The 22,020-nt window shown below is 47.0% G+C and overlaps 1 long non-coding RNA gene and 1 other non-coding gene across 2 annotated transcripts; one reads left to right on the plus strand and one right to left on the minus strand.

Annotated features, from left to right (window-relative positions):
- Positions 1-10,975: 10,975 nt before the first annotated feature.
- Positions 10,976-16,342, minus strand: LOC134480877 (uncharacterized). The gene is made up of 2 exons (XR_010055812.1): positions 14,793-16,342; positions 10,976-11,075 (listed from the first exon to the last, which is right to left on the minus strand). It is a non-coding gene; the product is annotated as an uncharacterized LOC134480877 (long non-coding RNA).
- Positions 14,785-14,948, plus strand: LOC120095407 (U1 spliceosomal RNA). The gene has a single exon (XR_005490881.1). It is a non-coding gene; the product is annotated as a U1 spliceosomal RNA (small nuclear RNA).
- Positions 16,343-22,020: the final 5,678 nt, after the last annotated feature.

Here is a 22,020-nt window from a genome sequence, read left to right on the forward strand (position 1 = left end):
AGAACCTTCTGAAACCATGAACTGAAACAAGTCTTTCCTCCCTGAATTGGTTTTGTTAGGTCTTTTCCATCATTTTCCCCGTCTCTTGCACACTGGAACACTCGCGTGCACGCACAGACACCAATGCAACAGTTAAAAACCTGTCTTGGTTAGGGTTTTTACTGCTGTATAAAACACCAGGACCAAAAGCAGCTTGGGGAAGAAAAGGTTTATTTTAGTGTATCGTTCAGAGAAGTCAGGGCAGGAACTCAAGTTAGGGACACGGTGGCCAGAACTGACAGAGCCCATGACAGAGAGGTGTTTGCTGGCTTGCTCCCCCTGGCTTGCCATCAGAAACCAGACAATTGCACACGATTCATAACAGTACCAGAGTAACAGCTGTCAATTAGTGATGGAAATCACTTTCCTGTTGGGGGGCATCCCAAACATGAGTAACTGTATAAAAGGGGTGCAGCTTAGGAAGGATGAGAACCATGGTCCTAGAAGATGGGATGTGTACCTTGAGCTTACGGGGAAATAAAGGTTGCCTGGGGTTGTCCAGGACAGACAGTAGCGTGTTCAGTTGCTGACCAGAGAGTGACTCTCCCCACCAATCAATCCCCTTTCTAGGAAGCTGATTTCCCAGTAAGTGGTAGGATTGCTTGTGTACACTTACACAATGCATAGGGTGACTAGGGGGGGAAAAACATGAATAAAAACATGAATAAACCTTGGAACATGTGGAGGAGTCCCAAGCCCCACCCCCCGTTTTTTAATTTTTATTTTTGACAGGCTCTCACTATGTAACACGGAATAGCCCACAACTTATCACATAGAGCAGTCTGGCCTTGAATTTACAGAGCTCCACATGCCTCTGAGTATTGGGATTAAGGGTGGGTGTCATTATGCCCACTGGTTTCTTTTCGTTAATTCACACCTCCCCGCCTAAGGAGGCAAAGCCTCCACTTCAGCAACTCAGGAATACTCTGCTGTCTTCCTTCTGTATTTGTTTGTTCATTTCAGATTTTGAGAAAAGGCCTCAGTAGGCCGCTCAGGGTGGCCTGGCTTGCTACATAGCCCTGGCTGGCCTTGAATGTGTGGTGGAACCGAGCCAGCTGAAAATCTGTTCTTCAGTCTCCAGATACTGACTGGCTCTTGCCTAGGGACCTGCATCTTGTCAAGCCTCTGCCTGGCCATGCAGCTCCTGGAGTATCTGTCTTCACCTGCACAAAACCCTTCATCTACACTGCATTGATCTGGTTGTGGTTCTCAGGAAATCACTCTTCCTCCTCCTCCTTTTTCTAAAATTAATTTATTATATATAAATACACTGGAGCTGTCTTCAGACACACCAGAAGAGGGCATCAGATCCCATTACAGATGGTTGTGAGCCACCATGTGGTTACTGGGATTTGAACTCAGGACCTCTGGAAGAACAGTCAGTGCTCTTAACCACTGAGCCACCTCTCCAGCCCAGGAAATCACTCTTCAAACCACTGTCCTTCCAGTGGTGACCATGGAACATGGGTACTGCCTTGGCAGATGTCAGAGTGACATCTTCAGTGGGAAACTGGTGAATGCTTCCTGCTGCTTCTGGAGCTCCTTCCTGCCTCACAGTCCTACCCTCCCTCCTCCTCTGCATCTGTTCTTTCTAAGAAGACTTTCCAGGGATTTCTAGACTCTCTTCCCAGGTCTGTGCTCTTGGCCTTCTGTTTTTTCCAGAAATTGTCCTGCGTACTTCAGACTGTGGATATTAGGTGCTGACTTTCTTAGATGTCTTTGAGTCTAAAATAGCCTATTTCACAACAGCACTTTGCCTGAACCTCCTTACATGTGCTCATACACACACACATGTACACGCATGCACACCAGGTATGTACTTGTATAAGCACACAAATACAAACACACACACACATACAGAGAGAGAGAGCGAGAGAGATGCAGACACATAGAGTCAGAAACATGTACACATGTATATATGAATATATGTACATATAAGAACTCATATGTATAAGTAAACACAAAGAACAAACACAGATGTGAAGATAACTATGGGACCAAGCACACAAACATGCATGTTACACATAAAAAGTGCAATCCACACCGTGAACAAATGGCCAGAAAAATAAATGTCTGTGGTATATACACACATGTACTTATACATACAAAATACATGCATACACATACAAACATAATCACATAAAAACATGCACGTACATACTCATAGATATACACACATATTTACTCACACATGAACACACACAGATGTACATGCACACTAAACACAGGTGCATGAACACACATAAATTAGTATACAAACAAATACACACACATGCACACATGCATCCCTAATATACTAATACACACAAATACACATGTTTGAACACACAAACAGGCACACATGCTCACACACATAACCACAGATATACAAGCATGCCCATGCACAAATACATGCCTGAACAAACATGCACAATCACGTATGCACAGCACACACACACACACACACACACACACACACACACCTTTTCTTTCTTTCTTTTTTTTTTTTTAAAGATCTATTTATTTGTTTTATGTAAGTACACCGTTCACTGTCATTGTCTTAAGACACACCAGAAGAGGGTATCTGATTCCATTACAGATGGTTGTGAGCCACCATGTGGATGCTGGGAATTGAACTCAGGACCCCTGGAAGAGCAGTCAGTGCTCTTAACCACTGAGCCATCTCTCCAGCCCCACACCTTTTCTTTCTTAATTTCTTTTGCTTTTCCTTTCTTCCCCTCTCCCTCCCTCTCTCCCTCTGTCTTTCTTTCTTTCTGTCTGTCTTTCTTTCTCTTAAACAGGGTTTCTCTATGTAACCCAGGCTGTCTTAGAACTTGCTATGTAGGGGGCTGGAGAGATGGCTCAGTGGTTAAGAGCACTGACTGCTCTTCCAGAGGTCCTGAGTTCAAATCCCAGCAACAACATGGTGGCTCACAACCATCTGTAACGGGATCTGATGCCCTCTTCTAGTGTGCATGAAGACAGGGACAGTGTACTCATATACATAAAATAAATAAATCTTTAAAAAAAAAAAAAAGAACTTGCTATGTAGACACAGAGATTCTGCCTCTGCCTTCCAAGAGCTGGGATTAAAGGTGTACATCACTATGTCCTGCCACTTTCTTTTTCGTTTTTTTTAAAGACTTTATTATATTTATATAATATAATATGAATATATTTATATGAATATACTGTTGCTATCTTCAGACACATCAGAAGAGGGCATCGAATCCCATTACAGACGGCTGTGAGCCACCATGTGGTTGCTGGGAATTGAACTCAGGACCTCTGGAAGAGCAGTCAGTGCTCTTAACCACTGAGCCATCTCTCCAGCCCCCTTTTTCCCACTTTCTGCAGGGTCTCACCCTGTAGCTCAGACAAGCCTAGAGTTGATGGTGTCACCCAGATTGACTGGACACTCATGGCAACCATGCAGCCTTAGCGCTGGGATTACAGACCTGACCCTTAAACTCCCAGCTCTGAAACCTTTTGTTGGTGGTAGTGGTGGTGGTGGTGGTGGTGTGTGTGCAGGTTCATTCAGAGGCCGGAAGAGGGTGTCTGACCCTTGGAGCTGGAGTTACAGGCAGGCATGAGCTGCTGTGTGGGTGCTGGTAATAGAACGAGTGCTGTGAGCTGCTGGGCGGTCCCTCCAGACCCTAAAACCTTTTCTCAATAAATACCAACTCCACTTCAGAAGCACTCATCCTGAAGCTGGTTTCCAAGGCACTGTGATGGTTCGAATGAGAAATGTCCCCCGGGTCCCTGGCACTTCAGTGCTTGCTCCCCAGGCAGTGGCCCTGTTTGGGGAGGTTTAGGAGGTGTGGCCTTACGGGAGGAAGTTTGTCACTGGGGACGGGTTTAGAGAACATAATGACTTGTGACATTTTGAGTCTACTCTCTCTGCTTCCTGCGTGTGCTTCAAGATGTGATCTCTCAGCTGTAGCTCCAGCGACCATGTCTGCCACCTGTTGCCATGGTGACCTCATCATTATGGACTGTAACTCTCTGGAACCATAGCTTAAAGTCAAACCCTTCTATAAGTTACCTTGGTCATGGTGTTTTATCACAATAGAAAAGGCACAGACAAAGGGATTTAAGTCACTAGTCACAGCTTCTTCTGGAGGGGAAATTCCCTGGGGGAAAAAACAAAGCCACAGCTACGTTAAGGATCTAATTAGAATTTTATGGTTGTGGAGAGTTGGAATGTTGCAGATCCAGAGCTAAGTAATCCTGGGCTACCTTCAGTCTCTCTCTCTTTTTTTTTTTTCTTTTTTCTTTTTTTCGGAGCTGAGGACCGAACCCAGGGTCTTGCGCTTGCTAGGCAAGAGCTCTACCACTGAGCTAAATCCCCAACCCCACCTTCAGTCTCTTTAATAGACACCTGTTGCCCGCTGGTGTGTCTGACCTAACATCTTTGCAACTATGAGGTAAAACCTTTTGAATCATAGTATGGTTGCTCCATCCAGTAATCCCAGCACTTGAAGGGTAGAAGCAAGAGCTTCAGGAGTTCAAGGTCATTCTCCATCACACAGTGAATGCAATACCAGCCTGGGATATATGAGACCCTGTCTCAAAACAAAAGTCAACGAGACAAACAAGCAAACTCTCTTAGCAAACCACTGACAACAAACTACTCAAAAGCTAAGAACAATATCGCGGTAAAACATCTGAAACCTATACCAGAGATCTCCTCACTTTGCTGAATCCCCCTAACCTGAGACTTCCACCGATGTATTAGAAAATATCCTGGCTTATGACTTTCCTTAGGTTTGAAACTCCATGAAATGGTTTCCGAGTTCGGATAGGCTACTTGAGGCAATATGTGTTCCGGGGCCAGGGTCGCGCACATTTGGCTCAGGAATAAACTCGTCTTTCCATGTTTTATATTCACACCTGAAGAGAGGTCTCTGGTAAAAGAATGTGAGCTGCCCCTGTTCTAGATGACACCGAGAAGGCCCCTTTCTGAAGCCTTGATGATGACATGGTGAGGAGGGGCGGGGCTACAGGCTCCTCCCTGAAGCTGGCCCTTCTCCAAGCTTTGGGTGGGTGGGAAGAAGGCAGAGTTCCTCATCCGCCAGGGAATGGGCACACACATTCAGTCTTTACTTGGGAGTCCCATGGAATTCCCCAGTGAGCTGCTCTTCCGGTGTTAGGGAAGCACTCCAGCGTCTTCGCCCACCCCTCCCAACCTTACCCTCTCTTCTCCAAGACTCCAGTCCTCTCACCACATCTCTCTTCCATACCCACTCCGGACCTCCCTGAAAGGAGAAACAAGAGGAGTCAAAGGACTGTTCATCAGAGATGACAGAATCTGTCTCGCACACTCTTCCTGTCTAGTACATTTTGGGTTTTTTTGTTTTTGTTTTTGTTTTTGTTTTTTAACCAAGACCAAGTATTTTGTAGCTCAGTGTTCCCTTGAGTACTCTATGTAGCAGGGGATAGCTCGGAACACCTCATTCTCCTGAGGGCTGGGGATACAGGCGTGCACCACCGTGCTGGCTGGCTTTCTGTGATGTTGGGGATGGAACCCGAGTTTCGATCATGCTAGGCAAACGCCGCACTAACAAATGCGGTGCCACACCCTCAGCCATGTTTTTAAATCATTTATCAAATGATTTGTTTGTTTGCCAAATGCTCACCAGAATGTTCGAAAAATGTATTTTTTTTTTCTTTTTTTCAGAGCTGGGGACCGAACCCACGGTCTTCCGCTTGCTAGGCAAGCGCTCTACCACTGAGCTAAATCCCCAACCCCGAAAAATGTATTTTCAATTAACAATATTTATCATACCGTCCTGCCCCCTACCCTCTGCCCCAGATAGCTGCTGCAGAAGTCAGGTGAGGAAGACAGAAACCAGTCTCAGCATCCTAGAGAACAGGGAGGGCTACTCTGTGGAGAGAGAGGGGGACTGTGTGGAAATCTCATCCCATTTGAAGTTTCTGTTTCTCACCGCCTTGAAAGGAGCTCATACCCACAGCTCTCAAGAAGAAGGGAGAGGATCTGCCATCAAATTTCCTAAAGTCCAGCTAGAGACATAGGCTTCTGGGAGGCCTTATCTGTAGAAGAATTTTAATCCAGCAATGTGGCTGCTCTGGCAAGGGATCACATCCAAAGACCATGTGATCCTGCAGAAATGCAGACACAGCATACACCTGTAATCCCTCTGGCTAAGATATAGACACGTCCTTAGTGCACATCTTTGAGGTAAATTTAGTTATAGGAGGAATAGCCATGTTTGAAAGATGTCTAATTGAGAGGCAGACAAAATGACAAATCAGAAAGATTTGACAGAAGAAATCAGAGATAGGATACACCCAGCTCTCATAAAAATAGTAGAGGAAAGAGAAGCTATTTAAAAGAACCGGGGTGGGGGGGGCTGGAGAGATGGCTCAGTGGTTAAGAGCACTGACTACTCATCCAGAGGTCCTGAGTTCAGCTCCCAGCAACCACATGGTGGCTCACAACCATCTGTAATGGGATCCGATGCCCTCTTCTGGTGTGTCTGAAGACAGCTACAGTGTACTCACATACATAAAATAAATAAATAATTCTAAACAAAACAAAACAAAAACAAGAGGAAGGAGAAGATATTCAAGAACAGCACGGGGAGGGGTTGGGGATTTAGCTCAGTGGTAGAGCGCTTGCCTAGCAACCGCAAGGCCCTGGGTTCGGTCCCCAGTTCCGAAAAGAAGAAAAAAAAAAAAGAAAAAGAAAAAGAAAAAGAAAAGAACAGCATGGGGAGAGTGAGTTGGGAATCAGTTCAGTCAGTGCAGTTCATTCATGAGTTCTGTTCAGTCAGTGCAGTTCATTCATGAGTTCTGTTCAGTCAGTGCAGTTCGTTCATGAGTTCTGTTCAGTCAGTGCAGTTCATTCATGAGTTCAGTTCAGTCAGTGCAGTTCATTCATGAGTTCTGTTCAGTCAGTGCAGTTCATTCATGAGTTCTGTTCAGTCAGTGCAGGTCAGCAGAGACAGTTGAAGTCAGAGAATAAGAAGGAACCAGAAGAATAGAACAGGTTGTCAGAGTTAGGTTGAGGCCAAGCACGTAATTCAGTGAAAAGCTGAGAGAAGCCAGACTGAATCAGTCAGCTTGGAGAAGAGTTTGAGCCGGAACAGCTGAGTTGAACCAACCAGCCAGAGTTCAGAAAGCTAGTAAAGGGTGAGCAGTAAGCCTCAACATTTACATCTGGCTATTTTAAAAGTTACTTTTACACTCATTCTCCAGAAACAAGCATCCATGAAGGCTTCCCATGATCCTATGTCTTCTGGCCTCTCCTGCCCTGCTCCTCTCACTTTACAGCCATTAGGTTGACCTCTTGTCTCTAACTAGAACAGTCTCCCATTCTGTACCAGTGAGACACGTTATGTTTAAGGTCCCCTCGACATCTTTTCCTAGACATGCTACCAGGTCAAAAATGAAGAGCCCTTCTCCCCCACCCTCTCCCACCCTCCCCCACCCCCAGGATGTGAGGAAATCAGGTCCCATCTCTGGAACCCTCAGCCCCTCTGCCCAGGATGTGGTTGTCCAGTTGACAGGGGTGGTAGAGCTAAATTTGAGATCCAGGGACAGAGGGTGGAAAGGACCCAAGAGACTTCAGAAGATGCAGGGCTTTGCTGGCAGATGACACACACACACACACACACACACACACACACACACACACACACACACACACTCTTATAATAAATGAATGGTAAAATTAGATGAGGTATTCAGATGTTATGGTTACACTTGGCATCTCAGTATTTGGAGCCCTGAGGTAGGAAATTGTAAGTTTGAGACTCACCTGAATTTTGTACTAAGTACCAGGCCATCCTGAACCACAAAGGTAGGTGATGTCAGGGGTGGAGAGATGGGAGAGATGGTTCAGTGGATAAGAGCACTTAGGGCTGTTGCTACAGGACGGTGGTTTAGTTCCGAGCACCTACATGGAACTCTAGTTCCAGTGGATTTGGCGCCCTCTTCTGGCCTCTTTAGAAACTGCATACTTGTAGTGCGCACATACATTCGTGCAGGCAAAAACAAAAACAGAGGGGTTGGGGATTTAGCTCAGTGGTAGAGCGCTTGCGTAGCAAGCGCAAGGCCTGGGCTCTGTCCTCAGCGCCAAAAAAAAAAAAAAAGGAAAGAGATGTTAAACTTAATATCCCCTGTGCCTGGCAGCAACCATAGCAGTCAGTGGGGTCACTGGTGAGTTTTGCTGCTGAGCTGCTCCCCAGAACAGCTCCATAGAGAAAGCCTCTGTCTGGGGGAGATGAGTGGTGGGTGATCACAAGGCTTGGAGAGGTGGACTGTAAAAAGGTCCTCACACTGTTTTTCCTCCTGTGGAAGGAAGGGACATATCCTGATTTATGGATCTTGAGCTGCTCAAACTAAAGGCTATCAGATGTGTGGTGGAGAAATGAGTTATGTTTGCTGGGTAGATGGTAAGAGAAGATTCGTGGCAGCCTCACTAGGAAAACATTCCTGGTAGAATTTAGATTGTACTCTCACGGGTGTTTGTAATCCAAAATCTGTCTGCCTGTCTTCTGTGTGCTGGATTACAGACATGCACCACCATGCCTGATCTATATCAGGCTGGAGATGAAACCAGGGCCCTGTGTGTGCTCCACAAGCACTGTACTGACAGAGACACCCCAGTCTCGTACATTGACAACAGTCACAATGAAGAATGGAGTAAAAAAACAGGAGACAGAAGAGACACAGGAACCGGGGGAGGGCTGCAGTAGGCAGGCACAGCAGCTGGAGCAGAAGCAGTCCACGTTTGGATCCCTAAGCAGGAAGCAGACAGAGCAAACCAGGAGGGGCGCATGGTTTTTAAAACCCCAAAGCCTGTTCACAATGATACACTCCTCCATAACAATGATAACTCCTCCTAAACCTTTCATAACAGCAGCACCAAGTGTTTAAATGGCTGAGAATATGGGGAAGAGCACATTTAAACCACCAAGTGTGAACGTGTGAGCAAGCATTCAGAGTGCATATATGTACTTGTGGGAGTCAGAGGAAAACTCCATGGAGTTGATTCTCTCCTACTTTTATGCTGGTTCCAGGGGTTGACTCAGTCTTGGGCAGGGAGTACTCTGCTAAATGCTGGTCCTAGGCCTTGCTTCTCTCTTGGAAATAAACCGTTTCTTTATTCTTTTTTTCTATTTTTTCTTTCTTTCTTTCTTTTTTTTCTTTTTCTTTTTTTTTTCTTTCCAGAGCTGAGGACCAAACCCAGGGCCTTGTGTTTGCTAGGCAAGCGCTCTACCGCTGAGCTAAATCCCCAACCCCCAAACCTGTTTCTTGTGATCAGTGTGTTAGGTCCGTTGGTTTCGGTGAATAAACAAACTGGCCTTCAGGTGTCACTTCCGGCCAATCCAGATTCTCTCTAAAAGACAATCCTAGATGCACAGATGGATTCAGATTGCAACCCAGGGCTTCCTTTGAACTGAAGTGATTTCATCCAGAAATAGTTGAACTATGCTAGCAGACATCAAGGGACCTATGCTGACATGCAAGCCCAGGCACAGTTCTCACACCTAACTTTCCGATTCATTTTTCAGGTTTTAATTTGAGGTCTCGTGCAGTCCAGGCGGCCTCCCATTCACTAGGTAGCTTCGAGCAACCTTGAACTTCTGAGCCTACTGCTACTACTGCGCCCCCCAGAGCTGGGTGCAAGCATACACCACCACGTCTGGTCTATGAGATCCTGGGGACTAAATCCACAGTTTCGTGCACACTAGCCAAGCATTTTGCTACCTACGCTACATCCCAGCCCCAGAGGCAGGTATAATGTAAGTGAATTCCTACCTTCCTTTCCTCCTACAATCTTTCCTTGGCCAACTGTTCCTTTAAATCTTCAGTGCTTCCCACACATGGGGGCATCGGTCCCTTACTCTCCAGTCAGGAAGCCTGATGTCCTGACTCAGCACATCCTAGACCTCATGCCTTTACAAAGCATGTAACTCACCTCTGCCCAAGTGCACCCCTACTCTATGACACCTTCCTCACCCAGTAAAACTCAACTCAAACATTGTTCACTCCTGCCACTTTCTTCCAAGCACACGGCTGCCAGCTCTCCCTAACTCCTGCCTGTGTCGTTCTGAACATTACAGTGGAGGTTCATAAACTGAACTGCCTACCTGTGTCCCCTGCTTACAAAGCATGGAACTAGAATTCCTCAGGCTGAGGAAATGCTTGCTCCGCAGGCATAAGGACCTGAGTTCTGTCCCCAGGATCTACACAAGAAGAAGGGTCACAGTGGCATCTAATTCACTTATTTTTAAAAGAGATGTTTATTTTCATTTTATGTGTGTGAATGTTTTCCCTGCATGTAAGTGTGCCACATGCGTGTATCAGCTACAGAGGCCAGAAGAGGGCGTCTGATCTCCTAGAATAGGGGTTACAAACTGAAGGGGCTCAAGCACACAAGCATGCTTGTCCTTCCGCCATACCCTCTGCCTTGCCAAAAATCATTAGATATCACTCCTAAAGCCAGCCTCCTCCGATCGACTCCCTTTTGGTCACTTCCTCCTCTGGAGACTGACTACCAAGGTCCAGCTATCAAAGTATTGAAGTCCATCCATCAAAAGCTCCTTTGGCTCACCTAATTAACAGGCCCAATCAAACGTAAACACCTCATCTTAACACAGGTTTCCCCCTTTACCTTTATTTAGACCTCCATTTGCCTACAGCCCAGTTCTGTCTCCTCTCTATCCAGAAGCAATCCTTTGTCCCTGAGGCAAATATCCTGGCCCCTGCCCCTTGCCCTTTTTCTCCCTCCACATTGGTCCTTTTCCCTTTCCCTCATCCTCTGTCTCCTGTCTTTGTCTCATTCCCTGCCCTTTGTCCCTCAAAATAAATCTCCTTTGTGCTGAGAACTTGCCCTTGAAGTGTCTTATGCAGCCTTAGATCTCCTTAGCAAGCAGTTGTGAGCTGCCACGTAGGTTCTGGGAATCAAACTCTTGAATTCCTCTGCTAAGAGCGGCAAGTACTTTTATTTATTTGGTTTTGGTTTCTGGGTTTTTCGAAATAGGGTTTCTCTGTGCAGTTCAGAGTTCCAGGCCAGCCAACTCTGTCTTGAAAAAACAAGATTTGTTAATTAATGATTAGATTAATAATTAATTAAATTAATAACTAATTAATTTAAAAGCAAGATAGATGGTGCATAAGGTAGTCTCTGATCTACACACACACACACACACACACAGAAAGAGAGGGAGAGAGAGACTTGCGCACACATGCATACACACACACACACACACACACACACAAACACACACACACACATCACACAGAAGAGTTAGAGGTTTTGGTCTTGGGGCTGGTGGCCAGCCTGGCATTGCACCCATACAGAAGCTCAAATGAGTCTCTATTGAAATTGAAACAGGCAGTCATCGTCATCATTATTATTAGTCACATCACTTCTTTGTCTTAAAACTTAAAAGCCATTTCACATCTATCTTCTGCTAGGACTCCCTCAAAAAGAGTGGAAGTCCAAAGAGCCCAGGTGAATGACCCACTCTTTGCACTGTCAGCCTGGGACAGGACACAAGGCCAAAGGGCAATACTGACATGGCAGGCCCAAACACTTCCTTTCCAGGGGACACTGCCATTACCTAAACTCCTGTCCAGCAAAGGTTGCAGGAAGGAACTGAGGACAAAGGATTCTGGGAGGGTGGATATGAGCAAGTCAGAAAAGCAATTCCCCGGCTCAGAAGGAACCCAGAACTTGGAGATCAATCCCACAGGCCACAGAGTAGGGGCAGGGACTGAGAAATTGGGCCACAGGGTTTTCTCTTCTATCTCCTGGAACCTCTGAGGGGAGGGAGGGAATGGTTCGGAGGCAGCAGTTCAGTGTGTTGCTGTTTTCATGCCCTAGATAAGCAGAAGCAATGGGGCTCGGTGGTTTACGTTAGTGGTTAGGCTGCCTCTGGGATGACACTGCTGGGATTTGATCCAGTCCATTGGACACCTAAGTAGTTCCAAGTTACTAAACATCCCCAGTGCCTCAATTCTATCACTGAGCAGTAGGAAGAGTAAGAAAACCTGCTTCAGGGTTTTTATGAGAATGAAGGGGGTGGAGAGATGGCTCAGCACTGGCTGCTCTTCCAGAGGTCCTGAGTTCAATTCCCAGTCACCACATGGTGGCTCACAACCATCTGTAATGGGATCTGATGTCCTCTTCTGGTGTGTCTGAGGACAGCTGCAACATACTCAGATACACAAAATAAGTAATATATATATATATTGTATATATATATCCATTTTTTTTAAAAGAGAATTAAGTAAATTTTAAGCTAATTTTTTTTTTTTTTTGGAGCTGGGAACCGAACCCAGGGCCTTGCACTTGCTAGGCAAGCATTCTACCACTGGGCCAAATCCTCAACCCCTTAAGCTAATTTTAAAAAAAGGTTTATTTATTTATTTCATGTATATGAGCACACTGTAGCTGTCTTCAGACACACCAGAAGAGGGCATCAGATCCCATTACAGATGGTTGTGAGCCACCTTGTGGTTGCTGGGAATTGAACTCAGGACCTCTGGAAGAGTAGTCAGTGCTCTTAACCACTGAGTCATCTCTCCAGCCCTTTATTTAACATTTTTAATAACAGAATTTATACTTTCCCCCCCTCTTTTTGGTTTTTCAAGGCAGAGTTTCTCTGTGTAGACCTGGCTGTATTGGAACTCATTCTGTAGACCAGGCTGGCCTCCCAACCAAAGAGATCCACCTCCCTCTGCCTTCCAAGTGCTGAAATTAAAGATGTGGGGCCACCACTACCTGGCTATAAGCTATTTCAGTAAGTGTGGAAGTAATCATTTTAAAAACCTCATGTCTCAGAACAACATACCAATTTACCTTGCCCACGGAGGGTGGGCAGCCTGGGCTAAGCTCAGCCAGGCAGTTCTTCCTCCTGGATTCTCCTGGCAAGGCTGCAGCTGGCTATCTGGCTAGTGGACAGGATCTGTGTTGTACAAAGTAGCTTTATTTATTTATTGTCTAGGGCTGCGGTTGTAGCAACATGTCTCTTGTAGGCTTGCCACTGTGGTCTAGGAGCCCAAACCACAGCCCAAAGGGAGGAAGCTGTAGTGAGAAAATGTTTTCTAGGTCTTTTCCTGGATCAACTCAGTAGTATGCATGTGTGTATATGAGATGTGTGTGTGTGTGCGTGTATGCGCATGTGCGTGCATGTGCGGGCATGTGTGTGTGGGTGTACATGTGTGTACATGTGTGTGTATGTGTGTGCATGTGTGTACATATGTGTACGTGTGTATACATGTGTATGCAGTATGATGTGTGTGTTATACATATATACATGCACTTGCCCGTGGAGGCCAGATGACCAGTGTCTTCCTCCATTACTCTCTACATTTTTTTTACATTTGTTTGTTTTGCACAGGGGATGGGGGTGGGGTGCCGGACACATGCCACTGTGTGCATGTGGAAGTCAGGGGTAATTTTGTGGCAGTTGTTTATCTCCTTCCAACATGTGGGTTCCAGAGGTCAAACTCAGGTCTTGGGTTTGTCAACAAGCACTTTAACCCAGTGAACCAGCTAGCTGGTTTTATTTTTGAGATGGGGTCTCTCACTGAAATTGGACTTTATTAATTGGCTTCCTGTCCCTGGCTCTGCCCCAGCTCTGGAGTTACAGACGCATACCATATGGCTGTCTTTTTACAAGAGTGCTAAGATTCAGAGGTCATGACCCCACACTTACTTGCCCAACAATCATTTTACAACTAAGCCATCTCCCCGGCCTCCTGCCTCCCTATTGCTAACATCCCATTAGCCCAGGCAAGTCACAAGACTAGACTCAGATTCAAAGGAAAAAGATGTGACTTCATGTCCTGATAAGAAGCGAGGCACTGTCAAAGGCGAAGGGGCCAAGGCCAGGGCTAAGAACACGCTCTCCCCCATCCCATCCACACTCACACTAAGCAGCTGATAGGTGAGCAGAGCTCAATTTTAGAGACAAAAAGAGATGCTGTCTTGGCCCTCAAGGCTCAGCGTAGAAGGAAAAGACTCGAGTCATAAACAGAACAACTTCAGTGCAGGCTTCAGTGTGATCCATGCCAAGAGACTAGGACCAGTTAAGTGCTATGGGGGTTTGGGTCAGCTCCTTTAGTCAGAGGTCAGAGGTGAGGGTCACTATGTTGAGACGGCTTATGTAGTCTGACATTGAATGTCGTTGGAATCAGGACATGTGCAGCAGAAGGAAGTGACAGTCCCGGTGGAAAGAGGAGGAGAGCTAGGGAACATCAGGTGTCTATGGGGTGCAGGGACCCGGAGGAGAGGCCATTAGGGAACAAGACTGAAAAGATAACCTGGGATCTGACACTGTGTAGACTTGACCTTGAGCTTCCCTCTGCTGGCCACGGAGTCACTGAACGGCTCTGGAGTAGAAAGAGAGAGCTACTTTATAAAAGGCCTGTCTTGTTACCAGGTGGATGGCTTGGGGTGGGGCATGAGAGGCGAGTGGACACTCAGAAGGCGGTGAAGGAACTAGGGGTCTGGGTAGAAGGATTGTGCAAGCGTGAGTACGGGAGACCCAGACCCAGTCTCCAGCATCCATCCAAGCTGAGATTGCTGTGATCCCAGCACTCAAGCCCAGAATGACTACAGGTGGATGCTGGGAACCGTCCATGAGCCAGTGCAGCCTAACTGGCAAGTATAGCATTCGGTAAAAACCTGTCTCAACCCCAGCTCCAAAAAAAAGAAAAAAGAAAACAAAAACAAAAAACAAAAAACAAAACAAAAAAAACCTGTCTCAAAAAACAAGGTGTGTTATACTTACCTGGCAGGGGAGATACCATGATCACGAAGGTGGTTTTCCCAGGGTGAGGCTTATCCATTGCACTCCGGATGTGCTGATCCCTGCGATTTCCCCAAATGCGGGAAACTCAACTGCATAATTTGTGGTTGTGGGGGACTGCGTTCGTGCTCTCCCCTGAGGGGGAAAAAAAAACCACAAAAACAAGGTGTGTGTGTGGGGGGAGGGGGCTAGAAAGAACTTGAGAGCCCTTGGTGCTCTTGCAGAGGACCCAGGTTCTATTCCCAGCGCCCATATGACAGCTCTCGACCATCTATAATTCCAGCTCCAGGGGATCCAATGCTCTCTTCTGACCCCTGTGGGCACCAGGCACACCCAATTGTACACATACATACCAGCAGGCAAAACACTCAAGCACATAAACGAATATAAATTTAAAAAAAATCTTTTAAAATGTAAAATAAGGCGGAGAGAAGTAGAAGACGCCTGACATTGACCTTTGACCTCTGGCTTCCACATGCACATGCATGGGCTGGTGCACACTCGCACACCTATGTGCATACACATGCCTGTGCTACCCACCCCAAGATACAATAAATAAAATGAAGGACGATAGGGAGTGCAAGAGGTCATGAGGAGATGTGGAAGATGAAGACAAGAATGTCAAGCTCAGCACAAGGCCCTGGGTTCGGTCCCCAGCTCTGAAAAAAGAAAAAAAAAAAAAAAAGAAAAGAAAAAAAAAAAAGAATGTCAAGCTCAGTATTCACGGGAGGGCGATGAAGAAAGGTCTCCCTTCCGAAGTAGGGAAGGCTGCAGGAAAATCAGATCTGGAAGGAACCTGTGGTGTGGGGGATGTGTGGGATATCTGGGCAGTGTCTTCCGAGAGGCTTAATACACACAGGCTACAGAGGCAGACTGTGGAGATCAGTGGCGCATCCTTGAACACAGCAAACAGGATGTCAGCCTCGTCCGTGTGGCTAGGCGATTAAGGAAGAAGCCGATGCTTGGAGGTCAGTGAGATCTGACAACAAAAAGGTCACAGTCGACTTCCCTTGGAGCAGATGAAGTCAAGGTCACTTGGGGTTCAAGGTGAGCAGAGCAGGAAGGTTCTTGCCTCTGGGTTTCTGGTTGGAGAGCTCCCCTGGATTCTTGTGACCTCTTTCCGTTCCAAACCTTTCAAAGGGAAAGTGCTTCAAATGTCACTCAGTCCCCTGCTCCCAAGGCGGGCCTTGTGCTCCAAGGCTTTGTCATGGAGCTAAAAGGTAGCTAAGTGCATCCCAGCCCCACGATGTTTAAAATGGGGTTGGGGGAGACAAAAGGGAGGCCCTTTTCCAGTCTGCCCTTTCAGAAGGGAAGCAGGTTAGACCCTCCTGGCCCTGCTTCCCCCCCTCCATCCACACCACGCACGGTGGAGACTGAGGACTCACTTGCTGCTTGTTTACTTCCTAGCTGAGCCCTGCTGTGTTTTTCATATCTAAAAATAGGTGTACACCAGGCGCTCACTTCACAGGGCCTCCCTAACCTCAGCGTTTGTTTTCATAACAACTCAGGACCTCACCTCTTCCTGTCTTAGCATCTGTGAACTCTCAGGGTGGTGGGGGTGTTAAAGTTCTCCGAGACTACTCATCTCCTAATGGTTCCAGCTAGAAAAGAGGAGGATAGCCTGCACCATAAGACAGGGGTACCTGGAGCTTGCTCTGTAGACCAGGCTGGCCTTGAACTCAGAGATCCACCTGCCTCTGCCTCTCAAGGGTTGGGACCGAAAGGCACGTGACACCACTGCCTGTGAATTTGTCTATTGATTGTGAATACGTGTGGGCATGTGTGGGAAGGTCGGAGAACAACTTGCATAGTCACGATCTCTCCTTCCACCCTGTGGGTCCTGGGGATTGAACTCAGGTCCTCAGGCTTGGCAGCAGTCGCCTTTACCTTTTGAGTCATCTCACCCTGAATGAATCATTAGGGTTGGTTTTTTTTTTTTTTTTTTTTTTTTTTTTCTGGTTCTTTTTTTTGGAGATGGGGACCGATCCCAGGGCCTTGCGCTTCCTAGGTAAGCGCTCTACCACTGAGCTAAATCCCCAGCCCCCTTTTTTTTTGTGGGGGGGCGCACAGTTTTCACAATTTCACAATTAAACAGGGTCTTGCTTTGTTACCCCGGCTGGCCCTGAACTACCTGAGCTTAGGCAATCCACCTGCCTCGGTCTCCTGAATAGCTGGCACTAGAAGTACATACAGGTCATTGTACCCAGCGGACACTACCTCAGTTTTCAAAATTGAGCTCTTATCTTTCCCTTTAGCTCTGGGGCAGAGGACTTGCTGCGTATGCCCAAGGCCCTGGGTTCTAAAAGAAATAGATTAGGCACTTTCTCACGGAAGACACTTTCAGAGGGCATTACATGGTCAGAATGGGAAAAGCAGTTGGTGTGCCACCAACCCGAGGGCTAGCAGGAAGGACCAAATTTGACAGAAGGAATGTTCCCTTAACACTGGAAGGTTTGGCATCACCAAAAGTTGTGTTGGGAATGAGAAAAGAGTCTGCCATCTGTCCCTAAGGGAACTGGTTGTGCTGGCAAAAACAGCCACTTTTAGGGGGGAGGGGGAGACTCAGGAAGGATTGTTTTTTGATTTGGAGAGAAGGTAGATCCCGGGCTGGCAGGAGGAAGGGAGAGAGCAAGGAGCGCTCCTAGTTGTTTGCCATGGGGCAAGATACCTTCAGGTATTTTTACAGTGAACAAAATGTCCAGTCACTCCTGAGAGCCAGGTTTCCGCTGCCTGGTCAACAGGTGCACAGTTCAAGGTCCTCAACCTGAACTTTCTCACCGAGCAGAGATAAGTCAGCCATTTTTACCGGCTAACAATCATTAACCCACCTCCACGTGGATCCCTAACTTGTTTTTCTATCGAATGAACTGGGTCACTCGCTCTGAAGGTGACAGCCGCTGAGCCAGCCAGTTTCCACAGGCCAACATGGCCTCCCCCATTGATTGCTTGGGAGGAGAGAGGAAAAGGAAACCAACTCAAACTTGTAAAGAAAGGGAGTACTAAATTAAAATTACACGGCTGGGCCCGTATTGTGCTTGGCTAGCATGTCCAAGTGGGTTCCTATAAACCAGGAGTTGTGGTACGAGACAGTAATCCTAACACTTAGCACAGGAGGTCGGTCAAGGTTATTCATGAATACAAAGAGAATTTAAGGTCAGCCTGGCTGGAGATACTGTTTTAATACACACACACACACACACACACACACACACACACACACACACACACACACACAGAGAGAGAGAGAGAGAGAGAGAGAGAGAGAGAGAGAGGTTTATCTTTCTGTTTTCACTTGATGCACACACCTCAGGGATACCTATGTGCAGCTCAGATCCAGCTGTGCAGTTTATCCTGGTTACAATTTGTTTTGTTTTGGTTTTTTTTTTTTTTTTTTTTGGTTCTTTTTTTCGGAGCTGGGGACCGAACCCAGGGCCTTGCGCTTCCTAGGCAAGCGCTCTACCACTGAGCTAAATCCCCAACCCCTCTGGTTACAATTTGTAAACAAAACTTACTCCAGCAATAGTAACTTAGAAAGGGCAAGAAGCCCCGCTCTCCACAGAGCCCGGAGTCCCAGCCAGAATACAGGATTGAGCCTCAGATAAAATGAGACTTTCCTCCTGGTAGTAAATACAATGTCTGCTGCCGTGCACAGTGAATTACACTCCCTCCCTCCCTCAGCTCATCTGTGCTGGCGAGTAAACGAGAAGGAATGAGTGGACTCTACTCTGCAGAAGGTGGTAGCCTGGACATCGTGCTGCTTAAGGGTGGGACAGACTGTACTTTCTGGCCCCTTTCCCTCATGTTCTCCCAAACTCCTGGATATCTGTCTGTGGAGAAATGTCCGGTGACCTCGCTGGTTAGTGTCCCTCCCACTGATATTTCTCAGGCTTCTCTGGAGACCCCCAGCAGGCATGTGTGGTCCCAGAGTCTTCCTGGCTGAGGACTCATAAGGGGCTCCCTGGCATTTGTACAAATAAAATGACAACTTCAATACAAGGAGCTCCCAGTTTTGGTCCCTATGCCTGGATCCCTGTGCCCCCAGCGCCCCAGAGATCAGTCGGGATTTAAGTTGGAATGTCTGTGGGTCCATGAAGCATCGTGCTCTGGAAATGTTGGTTAAACTGAACTGGACAGTTTTTTGTTTTTGTTTTTGTTTTTGTTTTTATTTTAGGCAGGGTTTCTCTGTGTAGCCCCTGCTGTCCTGAAACTTGTTCTGTAGACCAGGTTTTGTGCTGCCACTGGCACTCCTGGGTGGAGAGCATGTACTGCAGACCACCCATGTTCAGGCACCCACACGGTAGCCCACAACTGCTGTTAACTCGAACCTTACACTTTGCAAACAGACACACAGACACACACACATACACACACCACACACATACAACCACAACCACATATACACAGAACTATATACACACAACCACAACCACATAACTACACACACACACAGAAACATACACATACACACCACCACATAAACACAAACACACATACAAACACACACAAATAACCATTACAAATAAATCTTAGACAAAGAATCATTTTTTAAAAATTATTTAAACAATAATGAGAGGTAGATGGCGAGATATTTATCTTTGAAGATAGATTTTTATCATTTTGTTTGTGTTGGCTGCTTGTTTGTTTGTTTGTTTCTGTAGTGCTTCTGATCAAACATGGATGCACGTGCTTACCACACAACTGCTACATCGCTGAGTTACCCTCCCCACCCCCAAGATAACCTGTTTGTTCTTTTTGAGACAGGGTCCCACTGTATAGCCCAAGCTGGTCTTGAACTTATAGCCTTCTGGGTTTGCCTCCTGCTAGGATTACAAGTGTGCACTGTCATAGCCCATAGCTGGTGGGATAATCCCTTAAACACCCAGATCCTTCACGGTGCCTCTAGAAAACCATCTGTTCTGTGCACAGGATTTGTGTTTTGTGACCAAGAGACTAGGAGAAACCACAGCTTCTCCAGTCAGTTTCCCAACAGGCTCGGCTCCTCTGGGATTCACCTCTTTCTGCACATGATAAAAATTTGCTGGAAGCAGCAAAGAGTTGGGAGGTCAAAGATGAGGGTTAGCAAACAGCCTCATGATGTAATCCACACGGCCTATGGGGCTCCCCCGCGCAGCAGGCAGGCTGCGACTGAGGCTCCCACAGCCTCTCCGTGATCAGAATCAGACGGCATCAGCCCTGTGTGAATAACCCTTATCAGTGCATGTGCGGGCAGTCCTCCAGGGAGTTCCTCTGAAGATAGCGCTCTAGGTTCGCTCTCCATATGCTGAGCACATGGCAGAAACCTGCCTGACACAGACAGCCCAGCTCCTCATCCTGCGCAGACCCAGACAGTGGCCTTTGGATGCTTTGTCAGAGAGTCTGCTCTGTTTGCCCTCAACTCACCTCAAACCACAGAAACTCCAGTCCTACGAACACAATGACTGTTACTCAATAATGTCTAGGACGACTTACCTGGTAGAGCGAAGGGGCTGTCTCTTCTGTCAAGACACGTTCCCCATGGCCCCCAAAGTCCTGACAGGGGAGGATACTGCCCACCATGTATCCCAAGACACGGAGCATTTGCTTCCTCTGTGGCCACGCAGAGCCAGCACCACCTCACCCTCCCTCCACGTTAGCGACCGACAGCCGGTGTAGAGCAGAGTCTGCCTGAGATAGCGGGTGGAGATGAGAAGCCAGATCTCACCTCCAGGTGCAAGGAACATATCCCGGAAGACGTGCGGGTGGATCGTTTCCAGTGTGGGATGCTGTCAGCGTTTTCTACACATTTAAGAACTCTGAATTTCTTCTCACTGGCCCCAATCTAATCCCTGTGGGAAAGCCAATACGAGTTTAATGCTGGGGAAACCATGTGGGTTTTAAAGTGTCTCGTTCCTATTTCAGTCCTTGAAAAATGCATGATCTGTCACCGAATCCACTTCCCTGTTCCCCTCTGAGTCCTCTGTGACCTGGGAGTGAGGCTTTTGGTCTGTTCCTTGCTTGAGTGATTGATTATATATGAAAGAATAAACAAGAAAATAAAGCCTTATTCTTTCCTTCTTTTCTTCTTTGTTTTTCCCTCCCTTCCTTCCTTCCTTCCTTCCTTCCTTCCTTCCTTCCTTCCTAGGCAAGGTCTCTCTATATAGTCCTGACTATCTTGGAACTCAATACATAAACCAGGCGTTCTTATACTTACAGAGATCCTCCTGCCTCTGCCTCTGCCTCTGCCTCTGCCTCTGCCTCTGCCTCTGCCTCTGCCTCTGCCTCTGCCTCTGCCTCTGCCTCTGCCTCTGCCTCTGCCTCTGCCTCTGCCTCTGCCTCTGCCTCTGCCTCTGCCTCTGCCTCTGCCTCTGCCTCTGCCTCTGCCTCTGCCTCTGCCTCTGCCTCTGCCTCTCTGCCTCTGCCTCTGCCTCTGCCTCTGCCTCTGCCTCTGCCTCTGCCTCTGCCTCTCTGCCTCTGCCTCTGCCTCTGCCTCTGCCTCTGCCTCTGCCTCTGCCTCTGCCTCTGCCTCTGCCTCTGCCTCTGCCTCAAGCATGTTGGGATTAAATGCAAGTACCACCACACCTGGGCCTAAAGCCCTTTTTCAGTAGTTATTCAGTAGTTACTGGGTGGAGGCACACTTGGTAGAGTATATGGGAAACCCACACCCTGTGAACAAAGGCATGACTGTGGTCCAGCACCTGAGCCACCCAAAGGTCACTAGCGACCCAGAGGTTATCCTTTCGGACATAGTGAATTGGAGACCTGAGATTCATGACACCTGATGTCAAAACCGTTTCAAAAATTTAAAAACTAGGGCTGGAGAGATGGCCTAAGTTAAGAGCACTGACTGTTCTTCCAGAGGTCCTGAGTTCAATTCCCAGCAACCACATGGTGGCTCACTGCCATCTGTAATGGGATCTGATGCCCTCTTCTGGTGTGTCTGAAGACAGCGACTGTGTACTCATACATAAAATAAAAAAAATCTTTTTAAAAAAATTAAAAACTAAAAACTTCTAATGTTTTCTCTAGGGTCTCCAGTTGCTAATTTACTGCATTCTTATTTCTAGTCACATGACACTGGCTCATTTTATTGTTATTATGTGAACATTCATTGTATCAATTAAAGAGCTAGAGACATAGTCCAGAGAGTACATGCCTGTCTAGCATGCTTGAGGCCCTACATTGGATTCCAAGCAACACACATGTATTCATACACACAGACACACATGCACAC

This window comes from Rattus norvegicus, chromosome 10, assembly GCF_036323735.1.
Source record: "Rattus norvegicus strain BN/NHsdMcwi chromosome 10, GRCr8, whole genome shotgun sequence".
NCBI classification, from domain to species: Eukaryota; Metazoa; Chordata; class Mammalia; order Rodentia; family Muridae; genus Rattus; species Rattus norvegicus.